Source organism: Gopherus flavomarginatus, chromosome 1, assembly GCF_025201925.1.
Source record: "Gopherus flavomarginatus isolate rGopFla2 chromosome 1, rGopFla2.mat.asm, whole genome shotgun sequence".
NCBI classification, from domain to species: Eukaryota; Metazoa; Chordata; order Testudines; family Testudinidae; genus Gopherus; species Gopherus flavomarginatus.
In genome coordinates, this window is record NC_066617.1 from 355904981 (window position 1) to 355926136 (window position 21156).

Here is a 21156-nt window from a genome sequence, read left to right on the forward strand (position 1 = left end):
TAAGACAGAGACCACACCTAGCGGTTGCACAAGGATGACCCAAACAGACAGCTCCCCTACTACTGGAGGGCTCTTCAGATTCTGACATCTATTCCAAAGGGGATCCGTCCTTCTCTCCTGTTTCTTGGCACAGCTCAGATGCCTGTGCATGACCAGTGCACCCAGCAAGGTATGCCCCTGCACCGCCACTGCGGTAGATACACTTGGGGCCCTCCGTACCCCAGGACCTTTCCAGGCCTCACATCCTTCCGTCTAGGCTCCTCCACCAGAACCATCAAGCTCCGAGCTGGAAAGAGAGCCAGAGTGGGAGCCGGTACCCCTGGTCCCAATGGCTGCCTCCTCCTCTCCTGATGGAGCCCTGATCTCCCCACATGTCCTGATGACCATAGGGAATACCAGGAGCTGCTGCAGTGAGTAGTTAGTGACTTGGGTATACTCTGAGAGGAGGTCCAACACCAACACCACCAACTGTTGGACATCCTCAGCTCAGGGGACAATCTCCCACTGCACTGTCCATTAAGAACAGTATCTTCCAGCCTGCGCGGGCAGTTTGGCATACGTCGGCTTCATGTACCTCCACACCCAAAAGAGCAGAATGCCAGTACTTTGTCCCATCCAAGGGGACTGACTTTCTCTTTTCTCATCCCTCCCCACCCTGCTTCTCTGGTTGTGCACACAGTGACCAAATAGGCAAGGCAACATTCATGTGCCTCTAGGCCCCCGAGACAGAGCAGCAAAATGCTTGATCTCCTGGGCTGTAAGGTGCACTCCTCCACGGCGCTACAGTTCTGAATTTCCAATTACCCGGCTGTGAAATATGCTAGTGAAATATGACTTCAATAACTATCCCAAGGTAGCAGAGTTCCTGGAGGACTTGCCACAGGACAAACAGCAGTGCTTCCAGGACCTTGTGGAGGAAGGTTGCATGACAGCCAAGCTGAGTCTCCAAGCTGCAGTAGATAGAGCAGATACATCCTCCCGCTCTATTGCCACAGGCATTGTCATGAAACGGAAGTCCTGGCTGAAGTCCTCTGTTTTCCTGAGGAAAGTCCAAACTACCATCCAGAACCTCCCCTTCGACGAGAACAAGCTGTTCTCTGCAAAGACACATGAGTTCCCCCACTCCCGGAAAGACTCAAGAGTGAAACTTTGGTTTCTCTGAATATACACCCAGCACCCTGTCAGAAACAGGAGTGACTACCCTTCTGACCACACTCCTATGCACCATACCAGGCCACCGTACCAAGCATCATACTTGGTACCAGGAACATATGCGGCGGCACCTTCGGTCACAGCATCCACAACCATCAGCCACCACCACCTCCTCTGGCTTACCACAGCATCAACCCAAAGCCCAGTTTTGATGTGTGTGTCAAGAACTTCAAGACCCCCTGTCACCACCTTCAGGCCTTGTTATTACCTTTGGGGGGCATCTTATCCTGGTTCCCCACAAGATCATCACAGATTGTTGGATACTAGAGATTGTACAGAACAATTACTCGATCAAATTCCTTGTCTTCCCTTCACAACTGGCCCCTCCCCAGATACCTGCCAGGAGTCTCTCTCACCGCAACCTCCTACAACACGAGGCAGACACCCTCCTCACGAAGGGTGCAATTGAACCAATGTCCGACCCTGTTACTGGAAAGGGCTTTTACTCCCTGTACCTTCATATCCCCAAAAAGAGAGGACGATTCTGCCCTATGCTCAGTCTCCACCTACTCAACACTCATCAAGAAAACCAAGTTCAATATGGTGGTACTCACATCGATCATCCCCTCGTTCCACCAAGGAGCATGTTTCACAGCTCTTGACATGAAGGACTCATACCTTCACATTGACATCCATCCAGCTCACTTCAGGTTTCTTCACTTTCATGTGAGCAACAACCAGTTCAGAGTTCTCCCCTTTGGTATCACGGTGGCCCCAAAGATCTTCACAAAAGATTTTATGGTCATGACAGCTCAGCTGAGACGACCAGGGTAGTGTGTTCCCTTACCTAGATGACTGGTTTCTGTTAGAGCTATCCCTTGCTGAGGCTACATAAGCCATCCGCGCTCTCCACCCTATCCTCGCTGCTCTCGGCATCTGTATCAACAAGGAGAAATCTCTGCTTGTCCTGACACTGACAATCCACTTCACTGGCGCACACCTGGATTCTGTGGCAACTCAAGCCTTTCTTCTGGCAGATCATTTCACCACTCTCCCGGCTCTCATGGCAGCTCTATGACAGAACCCATGTACCACAGTGCACCGCTGTCTCTGCCTCCTTAGTCACATGGTGGCTTGTACCCATGTTATGCCACATACCCACTTATGCATGCACCGTTTACAGCTGTGGCTCCTATCAGTCTGCAGAGCACACATCAACTCCTTGGATGCCACAATGAATTGATCTGTACCTCCCCCACCTGGTGGGCCAACCCTTCCAAAGTGCTGATAGTCAATTGTGTTTCCATTAGCACTCCTACAAACTGTAGCATTCTCTCTCTGTGACACAAGTGATATACAGCCATTGGTTCATCTTTCTCCTATGCATTTTGAAAATACAGTGAAATTATTCACATATGGCCAAAATTTTGAAACTTGAGTGCCTAAAATTAGGGACCTAACTTATTAATTAGGCACCTAAATAAGTGGCTGGATTTGCAGTGTCACTAAGAACAGTTCCCTTCCCACTGATTTCAGCTGGAGGAGCTGTTGTTCCGCACATCTAAAATCAGCCCAATTAGGTATCTGATGTGAAGCTGAATGATTAATTTTAGGCATCCAAGTTGGAACACATTGGCCATACAACCATAACCCTCCTAGCAATTGAAACCCTTTAGTTAATGACCATCATAACTGTAAACTGCATAAAACAAAAGACCCAGCAATACCTAAAACCTAGGGGGCAAACCACTCGCAGTAATGAAAAGTTGTCTTTGTAAAATAAAATGGCATCAATAATAATTTTTTTAAAAACAAAAATCCCACAACCCAGCTATAATCAGTTATCAAGAAAACCAGCTCTCACTGTCGGTTTTTCTCATCTTCTGGTTCTTGTATTTTATTCTACAAAACATTCCCTTTTTTTAGCTCTTTCCTGTCTGACAGCAAAACGCTTACTACAGATGAGGTGATTTTTTTTCCCTCCTCCTGCCAAGGCATTTCCTTTGCTATGCTCTGGAAATTTGCCAAAAAAGAAGAAAACACTTCAGAATACATGAGGTGGACTGCATAGTTAAATCCAAAGGAAAGATACAATAGAGCAGCCAACTAGTGATACAGAGATGTAGTGAAAGGGTTGGGGTTTTTTGTTTGTTTGTTTGTTTGTTTGTTTATACAAACTGATTTTGAAATTTTCTCATTTAGTTTGTGGGACCGTTCAGATTACTTACAAAGGAAATTATAGGTTCTTTACAGGGAGAAAGTGATTTGTCCTTTATTTTGTCTACTTTAATGAGGTTGAAACCTGGCCAATATATAGTACTTCACTGACTACAGAAGGAGGCTGTATAGACTGTTATTAGCCATTGCCCATTCTTATCATTGATAGTTATTGATAGCTCTGTTTAAATTGCATGGTTAGATGACAGGAAATTGATAGATGCTATCTTAGACCCTGATCCCACAAACCTGGTGTCCCACTGACTTCAGTGGCTCTGGAAATAGGAGCAGGGTTTCATCTGTTCAGGGCACTTTTCAGGACAAGAACCTGTGAGGCTTTCTCGGAGTGCCCAGCACTGCAAACCAGTATGATACCTCTCTGCCTCAACAAGGGAGAGCTTTGCTGGTGCTTAAACTGTGTGTCTGCTCCCTTCCACACCCATTGTATGAGCCTCAGCAGCAAACTCCCTGAGACTCTGCCAGTTTTAGCCTTGCAGGTAACATTCAGTGAACCCAGTTCTCCAGAGACATCTCTTTGCAGTGTCCAGGTCTCTAGCCCTTCTGGCAGGAGGATCCAGTGTTCACAGAATCAGAGGGTGCCACTGCCTTTGTCCCCTAAGTGATGATAACTAAGGGATTCCTGACTCTTCTTTTTATAGTCCAGTATATTTATATGCATTTTTCTGAAGGATATCTCCATAAAGTTCTTCTCCTTTGCTGTTTGTCTCTACTTGTTGACTTCCCACCCCTGCAACTTTCAGATATAGATATATATATATATAAGTCGTGACAAAGTTCCTCCTCTACCTTGGTGGGTCCTGCGCTTATTGGAGGATTTGCTCGCCTCAGAGATCTTCCCCTCTGGTAGAACCCACAATCCAGGTCAACTCCTCTTGTATCTGATCAGGAGTTGGGAGGTTTGGGGGGAACCCGGGCCCATCCTCTACTCCGGATTCCAGCCCAGGGCCCTGTGGATTGCAACTATCTATAGTGCCTCTGTTAACAGCTGCCTGACAGCTACAACTCCCTGGGCTACTTCCCCATGGCCTCCTCCAAACACCTTCTTTATCCTCACCACAGGACCTTTCTCCTGGTGTCTGATAACACTTATACTCCTCAGTCCTCCAGCAGCACACCCTCTCACTCTCAGCTCCTTGCGTCTCTTGCTCCCAGCTCCTCACACGCGCAACACAAACTGAAGTGAACTCCTTTTTAAACCCAGGTGTCCTGATTAGCTTGCCTTAATTGATTCCAGAAAGTTCCTGATTTTTCTAGAACCTTCTCTGTTACCTTACCCAGGGAAAAGGGACCTACTTAACCTGAGGCTAATATATCTGCCTTCTATCACTCTTCTGTAGCCATCTGGCCTGACCCTGTCACAGTATGTATATGTAACTTCCATTATCTCCGGCATCACTTTTCTCAGTTTACACTGGAGACAGCGTTCCTTTGTCCAGGACAAACTTGTTTATCCAATCTGCTCCTAAAACAAACATATTTACGGCACACATACAGAACGCTTTACAAACCACCCAGCCATCACGCAATAATATTAATGACCAGCATGTCACCAGTTTTTACATGATACCTTTCAAGTCACTGTTTGGCTAAGTATTCTGGCAGCAGTGTGCCTTTTGCCAGTTGGCATAAAGGGGGCTGTCAGGGGCACAGGAGCCTAGGAGGACACAAACATAAATCACTTATGTAACATGGGAAGAATGCTAAAGAAGTTGAACATTTTAACCCGTCTAGTATCTTGTTTCAAAGGTGCTTGATTCACCATTGCAAACCAAGTAGAATGGATGTATGCATGCATCAGTACTGAGCAGGAAATTCCTAGTTAATTATGATGCATCTGCCTTAAAAATAAATGCAGGTGTTGGTTTGACAAAGTAGACTGTATTAGGCTGCAGTCACTAAGGCTCCGATCCAGCACCATTAAAGTCAATGGGAACTTTGCCGTGGACTTCAGGGAGCATACGATTGAGGTCTAATATAGGCCCTGATCCAAATCCCAATGAAGTCAATGGACAGACTCCCATTATTGTAAATGAACTCTGGATCAGGCCCATAGTGCAGAATTAGAATACTCTTCTCCACAAAGGAAGGGGGGAAGCTCTAGAAATAGTTAAGGATGTTTGTGATGGGGCCCTCCATCACTACCCAGTTGTGACATTACCCAGGATATACTTTGGACAGATGGACAGCTGTCCTGCCTCAATTCTCCAGTGTGGAATGATTCTTACACTGCTACGCTGTGAGAGCAACCACTCCTGGTCTGCTCACACACAGCCTTCAGCATGTAAATCACTCCCAGCTATATTGTATGAGTGCTATAGCCAGCCACTCATGAATTATATTGTAGGGCCACACCTGCAAACTCATAGTCCCAGACCTTACCCCAGAAATGTGTGTTTTGTACTGCCCAGCACCATCCTGGACAACACAAGCTCATATGAAGTCCATCATTTCATTAATAGAAAATGATGTGCACAGATCTTGTTATCTCAAATGGAGTTTCCCAAACGCTTCAGTCTAAACACACTGGTTTGGATAAAATAAATGTATTAACTACAGAACGCTAGATTTAAGTGGTTACAAGTAATGAGGCATAAAAGTCAGAATTGGTTACAAGAAAATAAAAGGTAAAATGTAATTAATATCCAACTTAAGAAGCAAAATGAATTCAAAGCAAAGGTTTCTCTCACCACATGCTAAGCAGTCTGACTGGCTGGATTCCTTTCAACCAGGACCCCTCCCCCAGTTTCCTTGTCCTTCAGGTGTCTTTGATGCCATGAGCAGAGAGAAAGGGAGGAATATTTGGAGGCCTCCCTTCCCCTTTCTAATCATTCCCTTTTTCTTTGAAAATCATATCCAGATGAGATTCAAGAGACAGAGAATTTGTGGGGACAAGAACCTCCTGCTGCTTTTTTTCTGTTTTGCCAAAAATGCAGATGTCTTGCTCACACCCTTTTTCCTTCCAAAGAATAGCCACTTAACCATCTGATAGTCCATTTGATTTTGTTGATATCTGGCTGAGGCATCAGTTTGTCTTTGAAGAACTGGTTTGTGCCTATTTTTCTAAACTTGGAACATGTCTCACTAATATTATACAGCATAAACTGATAACTTTATATACAGTGTTGCCACACATATTTTACCGGGACAGTGATGATCAGCAAATTATGAGTTCTCAAATGATACCTCACAAGACATACTTTGTGCAAATCCATCATAGTCTTGTTAAAAGGATGAACATAAGGATAGTCTAAGATGGCACAAGTACTCCTCGTTCTTTTTGCTGATACAGACTAACATGGCTACCACTCTGAAACCAAATACCTTGTTAACCCAATGATTGTCACCCAGGTGCTCACAATCTCAGAAAGTTTGTAACTGCCTCAGCTGGACCTGCAACCTTCTCCAGGCTGCAGCCCTGCCGGTGATCAGGGTGCTGCTGGTAGCAGCTTGTCACAATGTTCTTTTTTGCTTGTTTGTTTCTGAGGGCTGCTTTGGGCAGTGTGTTAAACAAGTGTATAAAAGCAGCCTCTTGTGTATTACAATTGTTGTATGTTTCCTTTTCAGTTAAGATTTGGCTCTTTGACATAAATAGTACAAAGGGTTTAACTTTTTTTTAATATTATTCATTAAATTACTTGCAGAATGGTAAGCTTAAACACTGTCTTTCTCCTCTAGAGAGAAGTCTGATACAGTCATGTCCAAGGTGGTGTATCCCACTCAGATATTTTTCCTTGTCTACATTATGCTTAACTCAAGATTTGTATGTTCCTTAGCTTAGGCAAGCTGTTGAGTTGCTTAAACTCTCATTGGCTGTAATCTAAATGTAGGTGTGGGCACTTAGCATTTTACAAGATCATGCCCTTATTTTATTGTCCCATTTCCTATCAAATAATCAATGACATGACCTGTTCTTTTCAGACTGTTTTGTCCTTCCAAGACATTTTATATGTGTCGAGTCTCTAGCCTTGTTCTTATCTCATGACCATTACCAAGCCTTCAATTTTGCTTGGCACTCAGCAAGAGGTAAATGTTCCCTTTAGAAAGTATCAGAAAATATCTTTACGCAAAGCAAATCAAACGTAGCAGTCACTTCTGGTTTCCTTAGGCAAATTTTAACAGGAAGCAGATTACAGTAGATATAATGCATAAAAAATATAAGAGGTGTTAAACATTCAGCATCCTGATTAGAGATCTGACGATTCTGTTTCATTATTCTAGGTACAAAAGGGAAACAAAATATGATTTAAGGCAATCAGATACCTTAAATAATGTAAAAAGTGACAAAGCGTCCTATGGCACCTTATAGACTAACAGAAGTATTGGAGCATGAGCTTTCGTGGGGGAATACCCACGCATCCGACAAAGTGGGTATTAACCCACGAAAGCTCATGCTCCAATATGTCTGTTAGTCTATAAGGTGCTATAGGTGCCATAGGACGCTCTGTCACTTTTTACAGATCCAGACTAACACGGCTACCTCTCTGATACTTAAATAATGTATTACACCTCAGGAAACCATGGTTCTATATGAGAGTGTGGAGTGAGTCTGTCTCTCTGCCGCTCCAGTAAGTGTCCCCCTGGCCTCTAGAACACAGTTGGTTATTAGTTAGTTATGTTACAGAAGTGTTTAAAGGCCCCAACCAGGATCAGGGCCCCAACGGGCTAGCCAGGTTTGAAACACATTGTAAGGGATAGTCGCTGCCGCAAAGAGCTTGCAACCTAATGACAAGGCAGACTACTGGCGCTGGAGGAGAGGAAGAAGGATTATTATCTCTATTGTCTTCGTTATGTACCCTGTCTTTTCCACTATTTTTTTAAACTGCTAATACACAGTCGTGGGTCTCTAGTTACTAAAATCCAACCTACTTATCAGCTGCTGGAAAAGGTAGCCTGCAAAGTGCATTCCTGCATTCCTTTTTGTATTTTAATATTTAAAGAGACATCTGTGAGTAAGATTTTTTTTTAACACTGTATTTACAGAACAGTAAGCCCCCCATTCTGACACCCTGCTCACCTAGCTCTGGGATGGATGGTCACATCCCTTACTCAGATGTGCTAGGGACTAAGCCACCTCCCTCCACCCCCAACACTAGCACACTTCCTTAGCTTAGCTCAGACCGTGAGTGGCTGTGAGGGGAAATGCAGGAACTACTTGCATGATACGTCCTGCTGCAATCGAGTGTTCGGGGAGGGGTTGAGAGGTGAGGTACATTGGAAGAACCCTACGGCCGTCCACACTTATTGACCAGAGTGGTTAGGCTGGAACACAAGGAGGAGTTATTTGCTCCATGAAAAGGGCTGTAATAACTTCCTACTCCCTCAGAGCGAGCAGGGGAGGAATCGTAACTGAGACACTTTTCACAGTGTGGCCACATTCGGCCGCTTCCTCAGACACAATTCTAACGTTACAGTCTAGGCCTCTGGGAGTGCCGTTATTGTGATCAGTTAGGACAGGCTGTCCTTCATTTATTTGCTGGATCTTCTATGCAACAATTGCACATCCCCTTCCACTCCCCTGATGCTTTTCAGTGGTGGGTGGCATGAATCTGTAAAGATATTTGGGTTGCTTTAGGGAGAAAGATGTTCTACAAGAAGTACCCCCCTGGTGCAGCTATCCAGTGCAACACCTTCTGCACCACTTCAGTTCCATGATAGTGGTGGTCCAGGCAAATCAGCTGGACTGGGAAGTCTTTTCCCTCACCATGTACGTTGCAGAGGGAATTTCCACACCAGCCGCAAATAACCTGATGCACCAATGGGTTTGGTAATACTCTGGATCCAGTGTGTTTCAAAGCCCCTGTGTAATGGCTGTGGACAAATAGCTGCACTGCAACCCCATAGCATACACCAGGTGGGAAGGGGTCATTTCCATCCCCTCTCAACCACACAGAGATACCTCCACAAAACCTAATGGTTCGGGCTGTGTTTTGGGGAGAAGGGGGGTGTTTTACTTAGATTCAGAGGGGTAGCTGTGTCAGTCTGGATTTGTAAAAAGCAACAAAGAGTCCTGTGGCACCTTAAAGACTAACAGATGTATTGGAGCGTGAGCATTCATGGGTGAATACCCACTTCGTCAGACACATGAGCTTATGCTCCAATACATCTGTTAGTCTTTAAGGTAATACAAGACTCTTTGTTGCTTTTTACCTAGATTCAAGTATCAGAGGGGTAGCCATGTTAGTCTGGATCTGTAAAAGCAGCAAAGAGTCCTGTGGCACCTTACAGACTAACAAATGTATTGGAGCATAAGCTCATGTGTCTGACGAAGTGGGTATTCACCCACAAAAGCTCATGCTCCAATACATCTGTTAGTCTTTAAGGTGCCACAGGACTCTTTGCTGCTTTTACTTAGATTGTAAGATTTTGTGGGCTGGGGTGGTTATATTTCTGGAACCAGCAGAGGAGACAGACAGATGCAGAGGGAACTGATGGACACACAGCTTCTCTGCTGAGGTAGCTTTATTGTTCTGACTGCAAAATTAAAGCTAACACAAAACTGAGGGGGAGAGTACAGAGCCTCCTGAGCATTTAAAGGGACAGGACATCGCAGAGGTCATCTGTGTCTTCTGGTTCGAAAGAGTGCCTCGCAAAATGGGGTCTTGGTCCAGAACTGTGTCTCCTAGGTGCTACCACAACACAGATAACAATAATAGTTATTTATAATAGTAAGGTATATTTATTTTAAGGTGTCAGCACTTAAATAATAATTTTCTAGAGAAAAGGGTGGGTGAGGTGATATCTTATATTGGACCAACTTTCTTGGTGAAAGAGACAGGCTTGCAAGCTCACACTGACTTCTGGGTCAGACCTGTCCAATAATAATAATAATAAAAAAAAGCAAAAAGTCCAATAAAAGATATTACCTCACCCACCTTGTCTCTAATATCCTGGGACCAACACGGCTACAACAATACTGCAGGTAATAACTTTCTGCCCTATACTATTGTGTAGTATCCCTATGAGTTGCTGAACAGCTGCTGGGTTGTGTTTTAGAGGTTAAGAATTTACTCAGGGTGTGGCTATAGTAGCCAAGTTAGCTTCTTGCAGAAGCGCTTTGCTTTGCTCCCCAGAATCTGACTCCTCCGTCCCCACGTTTTGCACAGCAGAACTGTACTGGTTTGGGTGCCAAGGTAGCCTCCAGGCCAAGATCTGCCCAGTTTATCAATTGCTATGGGATCCTTCTGGACTGAACTGTAAATGTAAAAGTTCATTATGTAATTACTTCAAAAACATCTGCTGCTGCCTCTGCCTTTCTGGGGTTGAAATCAGCCTGTCACTATATGCACTAGAAACTTCTGAGATTATCATCAGTTCAGTTTTCTAAATTAGAACAGAAGGGGTACAACATGGATTCTTGTCAAATTACACTATCGCCCTGGAAACTGTAAATAGGATTCAATTCCCTTTTCTGATTGGGGGAAGGCGGGAGTTGCTTAGTTATAATTCTTGGTTTCTTTAGCATCTTCATAAATAACTAGCAGATTTTAATTCTATTTCTAAAATCAACCAACATCTTGAGATTGATTCAAGTTTATTAATTAAAAGGAAGAACTGAATCATGTGTATAAAAAAGAAAAATTTTATATTTAGACTTCTAGTACAAATGAAAGCCTCTTTGTTATTTGAAATAGAAAATCTTGTTACCTTTTAGGGCCCAATCCTCTTTCCATTGGAATCAAAGATAAAATATTCCCAGGGAATACAATTGGAGCAAGATTTGGTATGTAATGTGCTTGATGGAATTTAAATACTTTGGGGTTTGTTTTTTATTTGTTTCCTTTTACTTCAAATAACTCTGAGGAAAAGATTTGTCAGTAGGGCATCAGAGTGGGTGGTCAATTGCCATTCGGCAGGCGTAGCAAGAGAAATGTAATTACAGGAATGAAACGATGTTTACATTTCCCCAGGTGACCTAGCCAGCTAGCTCTAGGGCGTATTTGGTCTCGTATTGTGAATCTAAGGCATTTTGTCACACAGCAGACCGTGTACAACTTTCTCGACTCACCAGGGTTTCTCCCACTTAATAAAAATAATCAAATTCCTTTATTGAAAACTTTACTTCACTTAAGACAAGCATATTTATTTTGCCATTAGAATAATAAAATAGGCATTTCGTTTATGAGACTGTCCTAGAGATGTTCACTGTTTGGTCAACCTGGTCTTGCATAGAGCCAGGAGAAATATAATAAGAAAATTAGCTGATCCTTGCTCTGGTAGAAATAAGGCCCTGGAATTGTTGTTGAAGTAGTGTGCATGTACTTAATGAGACAGAGTCAAATTCAGAATTGTAGGATGGTACATGCCAGTAAGTAGGGGTACATGGGTTTGAGGAAGTCTAAACTGATATAACTAAATCCTTGCGTACACTATAGTTATAACAGCTCTTAGATATCTTGGCAAAACAATAGATAGATATAAATAACTGAGGCAGGAAAGCTGAAGAGTGGTCCCCTGACCTGGTTACCAAATGGTTAAAAGGTGTATTGTACGCAGGACTGAGATGTGTCTCACCTTCTTTCCTTCTTACAAGCTTTCCCTGCATCTGTAACTCTCCTGCTGACCTCATCTGCCATGGGTCATTATTCTCTTCCTTTAAAAGTCTGTCATCTAATCAGACCTTGACAAAATACTGTCCATGTCTATTTATGCTACCTTGTAAAACTGAGGCAACTTAGAATATAAAGTAAGACTTTGTTGTCTTTGATGCAGAACACGTAGGCTGTCGGCAGTTTTCAAGCTAAGATTCTAAACATGCTATTGCATTGCTGGAACATGCTCAATTCCATAGGGTGATGGGCATAGTGTAAGAAACTCAGAAATCAAAGCAGGGAAAGACCTGTTACTAGATCATCTAGTACATCCTTCCTTACCACTGTGGGCTTGCTCCCCATAGTATATTTTCCAGTACTTTGTACATTGCAGTTTGAAATGTCTCTAAGAAAGGTCACGGTTTTACAGATTTCTCAGCATGGGACGTTTTCCCTGAATGTTACTTTAAAAAAAATCACACTACTCAGTTATTCCCCACTGTGCAGCCCTAAACACTCTCTCCCAGTCTTAAGGCCCAGTAATGGGAGGTACTAAATGCTGCTAATTCCCACTGAAGTCAACGGGCTGTTAAGCACGTTCAGCACTTTGCCAGAACTGCCCTTGGTATTTACACTCTTTGTATAGCTATAGAGAGATTCTACGTCTCTTATTAGTTGTCTCTTAGCCGTGTTATGACTCTTTTGTTCTTTTCATTTTCCATGTAACTCAGACCCACCAGCCGTACATATATAGAGAATACCCAGGTAGAGTAGGTATACAGTATAAATCTCCACAATGGTTTTATTGTAATCTCTTTATGCCTTCTTATATTCTAAGCATTGTCATCTTAAAAGTGTCATGTCCGCCCCTGAAGTTATTTTCTATGTTCAAAACAGTAAACTAGAAATAGGAGATTGGGGAGTGGGGAATGAGAAGAATTAATTTTATCTTTGTATTAATTATGAAAGTCTAACTTCCTGGTGTAGTTAACTCAAGGATCATCATTTTAGTCCTAGCATACCATCCGTGTAATCCATCTGTTGAAATGGGATGCAAAATCTTAATTCATCACACAGAGGCTTTCTAGATATGGCTGAAAAGGTATTTGCATAAGTTCCCTTAGCTCCGTGTTAATTAAAAAACATGCTTTGCAGGAAGTGGCCTGGGAGCTCCAGGGATTTCTCCAAGATGGGCTATGTTAGTACCAGCATTATCTAAATGAGATACCAGGTGCAAACTTGGTCAGGTCTTCAAGGTGCAGGATTGGGTGTCACAAGATCACAATTCCTTACTTGGCTTTGCTACAGGCTCCGTGTGTGACTTCTTTGTGCTTCAGGTTCCACTTGTATGTTAACACGTACCTGTCTCTTAGGAAAATTGGACAGACAAGATGGGTGAGGTAATATATTTTATTGGATCAACTTCTGTTAGTGAGAGAGGTACGTTTTTGAGCTTACAGAAAGCTCTTCAGGTCTGGGAAACTTATTCAGAGTGTCACAGCTAGATACAAGATGGTGCAGATTGTTTAGCATATGTAGTTCACACATATTTCAAGGGACCATTCAAGGTGAAGTGGCCTATTAACAGACCTCCAATCATAAGGAGAAAAGGAAGGGGGAAAGCAACTGTGGGTGGTTGTTAGTGGGTTATAGATTGTTGCTGTAAACCATCAATCCAATGCCTCTGTTCAATCCATGATTTTTAGTGTCTAGCAAAGTTATGAATTTAAGCTCCCAGGCTCGTCTTTTGAAAGTGTTGTGCAAGTTTCCTTTGAGGATGAGGACTGATAGGTCAGATATAGAGCAATCGCTTTGTGAAAAATGTTCACCCACAGGTGATGCAGTGTTTTTCTCTTTTATCATTTGAGAACATAGTGATTGTCTGGTTTTGTCCACATAGTTGCTATTAGGGCATTTAATGCACTGGATGGAGTACACCACATGTTGTCATGGGCATATATAGGATCTTGAAAGCTGTGTTGTGGAGGGCATTGATCATTGTAGTAGTGAAGATATGGCTGCAAGTTTTGCATCTGTTGTTCTGGGAGTGTCTGGTGCTGCTTTGAGTTGATGTATCCTGGGCTGCGGGGAGTTTGCTTCTGGTGGTGAGCTTGGAGATACTGGAGATTGTTTGAAGGCCAGAGGAGGGGCTTCAGGAAAGATTTCAGGATAGGGTCCCCATTAAGTGAAGGTTTTTAGTTGTTTGATTATACCCTGTATGGATTTCAGTGAGGCGTGGTAGGTGTGTACAGTTAGAGAAGGTTTTATTTCTATACTGAAGCAACTTCTCTCAGGGTATTAGGGTGGTCCATTCCGTGATACGATCTGCTTCTCTGGTGGAGTGTCCTTGGTGGTGATTTTGAGTGTATTAAGGTGATTAATGAAGATCTGTAAGCACTTTGAAATCTTCAGATGGAAGACATATGTAAATTATCATTATATTAGTGTCAAAATTACATTCTCAGAAAAATAAAATGTGGCTATATATAAACCATATATAGATGTTCCTCACCTGGTGTAAATTGATGTCAGTGGAACTAGAGACTACCCCAGCTGGAAACCCAGCCTTGAAACATGGATCTGGAAGTCTTTCAGGAAAGGGGCTTTTTCCTGAGATTTCTAGTACTTCTGCTGTTTATTACTGGAACCCAGAAGTAACAAAAACTTATCAGAAAATTCTGGAATTGATTTCACTTTGAGAGTTAACAGGATGATTTTAAACAGAAAGTTCTGCAGGGCAGGTACCAACTGGCTGGCACAGTTTTCCTCTTTTATAGTGCCATGTATATATACAGTGCTATATAAACAGTAACTTCTAGGCTTTAGTAATAATAATATAAAATTTGTCAACAGTCTACAAGCCTTGAGACTCTCAGTGCTTCTAAGTCCTACCGTGGGTAGCCATAGTATAAAAGTAAATGGCTTTCTAAAAGGTATAGTGCCTCAGAGCTTGATTAGAAAAAGAGTCAACATGGTTTTTGTAAATGGAAATCATGCCTCACCAATCTATTAGAATTCTTTGAAGGGGTAAACAAGCATATGGACAAAGGGGATCCAGTGCATATAGTGTACTAAGATTTTCAGAAAGCCTTTGAGAAGGTTCCTCGCCAAAGTAAGCTGTCATGGGATAAGAGGGAAGGTCCTCTCGTGGATTGGTAACTGGTTAAAATATAGGAAACAAAGGGTAAGAATAAATGGTCAGTTTTCAGAAGGGAGAGAGCTAAATTATGGTATTCCCCAGGGTTCTGTGCTGGGACCAGTCCTATTCAACATATTCAGAAATAATCTGGAAAAAGGGGTAAACAGTGAGGTGGCAAAATGTGCAGATGATACAAAACTACTCAAGATAGTTAAGTCCAAAGCAGACTGTAAAGAGCTACAAAAGAATCTCTCAAAACTGAGTGACTGGGCAACAAAATGGCAGATGAAATTCAGTATTGATAAATGCTATGTAATGCACATTGGAAAACATAATCCCAACTATACATATAAAATGGTGGAGTCTAAATTAGCTGTTACCACTCAAGAAAGAGATCTTGGAGTCATTGTGGGTAGTTCTCTGAAAACATCCACTCAATGTGCAGCTGCAGTCAAAAAAGCAAACAGAATGTTGGGAATCATTAGGAAAGGGATAGATAATAAGACAGAAAGTATCATCTTGCCTCTAGATGCCCACATCATGAATACTGTGTGCAGATGTGATCGCCCCATCTCAAAAAAGATAAATTGGAATTGGAAAAGGTTCAGAAAAGGGCAACAAAAATTACTGGGGGTATGGAACGGCTGCCCTATGAGGAGAGATTAATAAGACTGGGACTTTTCAGCTTGGAAAAGAGAGGACTAAGGGGGGATATGATTGAGGTCTATAAAATTATGACTGGTGTGGAGAAAGTAAATAAGGAAGTGTTATTTACTCTTTCTCATAACACAAGAACTAGGGGTCAACAAATGAAATTAATAGGCAGCAGGCTTAGAACAAGAGGAAGTATTTCTTCACAGAACACACAGTCAACCTGTGGAACTCTTTGCCAGAGGATGTTATGAAGGCCAAGACTATCTAACAGGGTTCAAAAAAGTACTAGATAAATCATGGAGGATAAGTCCATCAACGGCTATTAGCCAGGATGGGCAGAGATGGTGTCCCTAACCTCTGTTTGCCAGAAGCTGGGAATGAGCAACAGGGGATGGATCACTTGATGATTACCTGCTCTGTTCATTCCCTCTGGGGCATCTGTCATTGGCCACTGTTGGAAGACAGGAAACTGGGCTGGATGGACTTTTGGTCTGTCCCAGTATGGCCGTTCTTATGTAGTATCCTACCTTATTAAAAATGCACACCATTAATTATTCTGTACAGTATTTGACATCACAGAATAGAAGTACCACAGCAACTTAGGCCATGTTAGAATAAAAGAGCAGCACCAAACTTCCTGGCTTGATGGGTTTTACTCATGACAAAAAGAAGTATATTTAGGACTTTTTTCCTGTGTGCATAATTGAACAGTTCTATTCACCTTAGCATCACATGGAGAAATTATTTGTAGCTGGACATGAAGAAATGTGAGAAAAAGTTCATTTTCTCTTTTGCACTGTTTTTTTAATTGTTGCTGAAGAATTAAAATAGCAAATTAAATCAGATATTGCCAGAGATGTTGGTGGCACAGACTGGTGAATGCTTTGTTTGAAACACTTGTGGCTTTTCAAAACTGAGTTTCTGATAATTCTCAGTATGTTCCGTGAGCTCAGATACTTTTTACATACAGACGCTTTGTCCCCTTTACGTTTCTTAGCTAATTTAACACTTGCAATACTTACATTCTCATTCCCATAGTGTGTAAGCAGAATGCCTATCCCAAGAGATAAATTGTCTGCATTAGGTTTAGGAAGTTGTGAGTTGAAACCTTACTGGGTTTTCTTTATTAAATGTTTTGTGTGTCTGTTTAACTCTCATTGTAATATGGATGACTAAATTCTCACCATGTAATTATTTTTATTGGCTATAAACTGGCTGCATCTGACTAGAATATTTCAGCTTTTTTTTTTAAAGGAGAACCACCAAAACCTAGAGTATATTAACTCCAATTTCCATGAAGTTTTGTGTACATTTAAAGCTTTGTATGTATTTTGTTTGAACTTTGTAATCCTTGACTAAAATGCTTAATTAACATCTTTTGGCAGCATCTGTACTATGTTTCCATTAAATTAATGAGGCTGTATGGGCACCAACTGCTGGCTAATTTACAAGAAAACGTTTGTTTCTGCTTTTCCAAATGCATGGTGTAACCTAGCAGATAATCCTGTTGGCTTTGTGGTTTCTAGTCCTCTTGTGGTGTGCTCACATTTAAAACAAACCTCTCTATTATCATCATCTGTTTTCCTTTCAATATGCTAAGCATGAAAAAATTCCCATCTCCTTAACTGTTTTTCTAAGATGCACTGGGTAATAGTGTGCAGCTAGCCCCATTGTTATCATATTGCAGGCCTCTGATCTCTTTCCTTGTTGGACCCATTTATAGCCTCCACATGGGCTCTCAATGTCTAGCACAGAGGTTCTCAACCTTTTTCTTTCTGAGGCCCCCCCAACATGCTATAAAAACTCCACTGCCCGCCTGTGCCACAACTGGTTTTCTGCATATAAAAGCCACGGCCAGCATTAGGGAGTAGTAAGCAAGGCAGTGACCTGGGTTCCCATGCCACCATGGGCCCCACAAACTAAGCTTCTCAGGCTTCAGCTGCAACCTCGGGTGGCAGGGCTTGGGGCTCCAGGCTTCAGCACCATGTGGCACAGCTTTGGCCTTCTGCCCTAGGCCCCAGCTAGTCTAATGCTGGCCCTGCTTCTCGGACCCTCTGAAACCTGCTTGTGGCACTCCATAGGGCCCCATATGGTTCCCAAGTTTCTAATTGCAAAAAACCGAGCACTCCTGCCCCACCCCCTGCCCTGCCCCTTCTCTGAGGCCTCACTCCCCCACTTGCTCCATCTCCCGTCCCTCCGTTGCTCACTCTCCCCCACCCTCACTCACTTTCACCAGGCTGGAGCAGAGTGTTGAGGCGTGGGAGGGGGTGAGGGCTCTGGCTGGGGGTGTGGACTCTGGGGTGAGGCTGTGGATGAGGGGCTTTGGGTGTTGCAGAGGACTCTGGCCTTGGGGCGCGGCTCCAGGTGGGGCCAGAAATGAGGAGTTCAGGGTGCAGGAGGGGACTCCGGGCTGGGGCAGTGGGTAGGGGTGCAGTGGGGTGAGGGATCCGACTGAGGGTATGGGCTCTGGGGTGGAGCCAGGTATGAGGGGTTTGGGGTACAGGATGGGTCTCTGGGCTGGGACAGGGTTGGGGTGTGGGGAGGATGAGGGCTCTGGCTCAGGGTGCAGGCTCTGGGTTGGGGCCGCAGATGAGAAGTTTGGGGTGCAGGAGGAAGCTCAGGGCTGGGGTAAGGTGTTGGGATGTTGGGGGGGTGTGGGCTCAGGAAGAAAGTTTGATTGTCAGAGAGGACTCCGGACTGGAACAGGAGGTTGAGGTTCTGGGTGCGGGGTCCCGGCAGTGCTTACCGCATCTCCTGGAAGCAGACACCAAATCCCTGCAGCCGTTAGGTGCATAGACAGCCAGTGAGGCTCCACAGGCACCTTCCCCACAGCTCCCACTGGTTGCGGTTCCCGGCCAATGGGAGCTACCGAGCCGGCACTCAGGGCACAGGCAGCATGCGGAGTCTTCCTGGCCGCCCCAGCATCTACGGGCCACAGGGACCCAGTAACTGCTTCCGTGAGTTACGCAGAGCTAGGGCAAGCAGGGAGCCTGTCTTAGCCCCAGGCCCCCGCTGCACCACCAGCCAGACTTTTAACAGCCCGGTCACCGGTGCCAACCGGAGCTGCCAGGGTCCCTTTTTGACTGGGCAGTCCCATCGAAAACCAGACACCTGGCAACCCTATGGCCCCAGACACCTGGTTGAGAACCACTGAAGACACAGATTCTTGGAGAAGCTTCTGAGTGCTGCATTCTCAACAACCTCCCTGAGCCCTCCTTAGCAGGTAACATGGAGGGGGAATCTCAGCTTTCTTCCACATCATGCCAGGGGGATAAGGAAAAGAACATGTGTTCTCCGCGAAAGGGGCCATGGAGAAGGTGCCCCGTCCCATTTCCATCTTTGGTTTGTGCAGAGAGGGAGAAAAGATCCATCAAGGAGGAACATCTGTAGAAGTGTATGTGTGAGGGGAAAGAATGACTGTAGAGTATAAGGAGTGGGAGTGAGGAGCAGGGGCAGCTCCAGGCACCAGCATAGCAAGCTGTGGGGGGCGGTGTGCCAGTCGCTGTAAGGGCGGCAGTCAAAGTGGCCTTCAGTGGCATGCCTGCGGGAGGTCCGCCAGTCCCACGGCTTCGGCAGCAATTTGGCGGCGGGAACTCCAAAGTTGCAGGACTGACAGATCACCTGCAGAAACGCCGCCGAATCCACGTGACCAGCAGACCGCCCACAGGCGTGCCACCCAAGGCCACCGGACTGCCACGCTTGGGGTGGCAAAAAACATAGAGCCGGCAAAAAACATAGCTGAATGGTGGTACCTGTGACACAGTGCAAGGGCACCCTCTGGTTTCCAGAAAATTGACAGCTTGTTCCTTCTCTTGTGGAGGGAGAGTTTTAAATGATTGCTGGTGAAGATCCGGCTCTGTGTTAGGGGCACAGGACTGGGCTAACTCCTAAACTGAGCTAGACAACTTTTTTCTTCTTATACTGCCTATTGTAGGTAGTTATATAACCTCCATTGCGTAGCAGGAGACAAGGTGCCTTAAAATCTTCAGTGTATTAATCCTCACAACAGGTAAGGAATGGCTATTACCCTATTTTTTAGATGGGGAACTGAGACAGAGAGATTAAGTGAGTTGGTTAGTGGCAGAGCAGTGAACTGAACCAGGGTCTCCTGAGTTTTAGGACAGCACCTTAAAGACTGGAGCATCCTTCCTTTTTAGGGAGTCTCTTGCTTAAAGGAGAACACGCTGCTGACTGTGAATGTGTGTGTATTTTTGCTGAGTCATTCCTCCTGCTTTCATTACCGTACTAAGCTGCCTTTTAAAACTTGCTCTTATTTCTCATTATGGGAGTCCGCTGTTTGGCCAGGTGTTGCAATGCTCCTGTCAATTGCAACTTATGACATGACTGTCTCTGAGTCTCATTGTTACTTGTATGGAACATACCATACATAGGATGGCTTTGCAAGCTGATCTTTCTCATCTGGTGTTTCATTTTCCCTTTCATGTGCTTTCCTCGCCTCTGCTTGTGTTTACAAGTCTTCTAGCTTTGAGGCTCCCACAATAAAATTGTTTCATCTTGATGTTGATTTCTTTCTTTTTCCATTGTCTAGTTTCCATAGAAGTTGTCTTGGCAGTTTTTTGAAAGTGCAATTTATCGTTATTGTCCAAATAAGCATAACAAACGTTCTAGTGAATTCCAGATCTGGGCTTCATGACTCAAACCACACACATGTTTCTCCACTGTCCTTTCTCTCTGAAAATAACTACAGCCGTACTTTGTGAACCCATGTTTTGTTGTTTGGAAGGCATAATTTCTCATTATTTGTTTTGATGCATGGAAGCTTTTACCTAGCGAATTCGGTTTGCGATTGTAAAGGCTTGCTGTAAATAATAGTATTCATTAACTGCCTGGCTTGGATGGATGAGAAAGCTAATACAGTAAACACAGACCTTGGCTAGTATACAAGTTTGGAGTGGTACAATGGGGACTGTATACATGAAATAACAAATGGCTAGGGACAGTAGATTGGGAATTTCAACACACCCTCTCTCATAATACAAAAATAAAAGAGTATTCAATGAGACTAGATTTAAATCTAATAAAAGGAAATGCTTTTTCACACAATGCAAAATTAGCCTGTGGAATGCATTGCCACAAGATGTCACTGAGGCCATAAACTTAGCATCGTTCAGAAAACAATTAGACATTTTTATGGATAGTGAGAATATTCAAAATAACAGCAAATAATGTAAAGAAAATACACATGAGTTTTAGAAGGGATATGCACTGTCATGCTTCTGGGAATTAGTCAAAACTAAGTTTTGGGACCCTGGAGGAAGGTTATTCTTTAACTGCCTGTTGCACGGTTTCTTCCATCTCCCTCTGAAGCAGCAGGTTACTCACTACCACCAGAGAGCCAGAAATGGAAATTCCTATATTTCTGTGTGCTGGAATGAATGTGTGTGATTTTAGTATATTCTCTTTTCCTTGCAAGCAGACATTTCC

General features: G+C 43.7%; 1 pseudogene; it reads left to right on the plus strand.

The window, feature by feature from the left end:
* The first annotated feature begins 817 nt into the window (after positions 1 to 817).
* Positions 818 to 21156, plus strand: part of LOC127043894 (glutathione-specific gamma-glutamylcyclotransferase 1-like) — a 104576-nt pseudogene continuing 84237 nt past the window's right edge.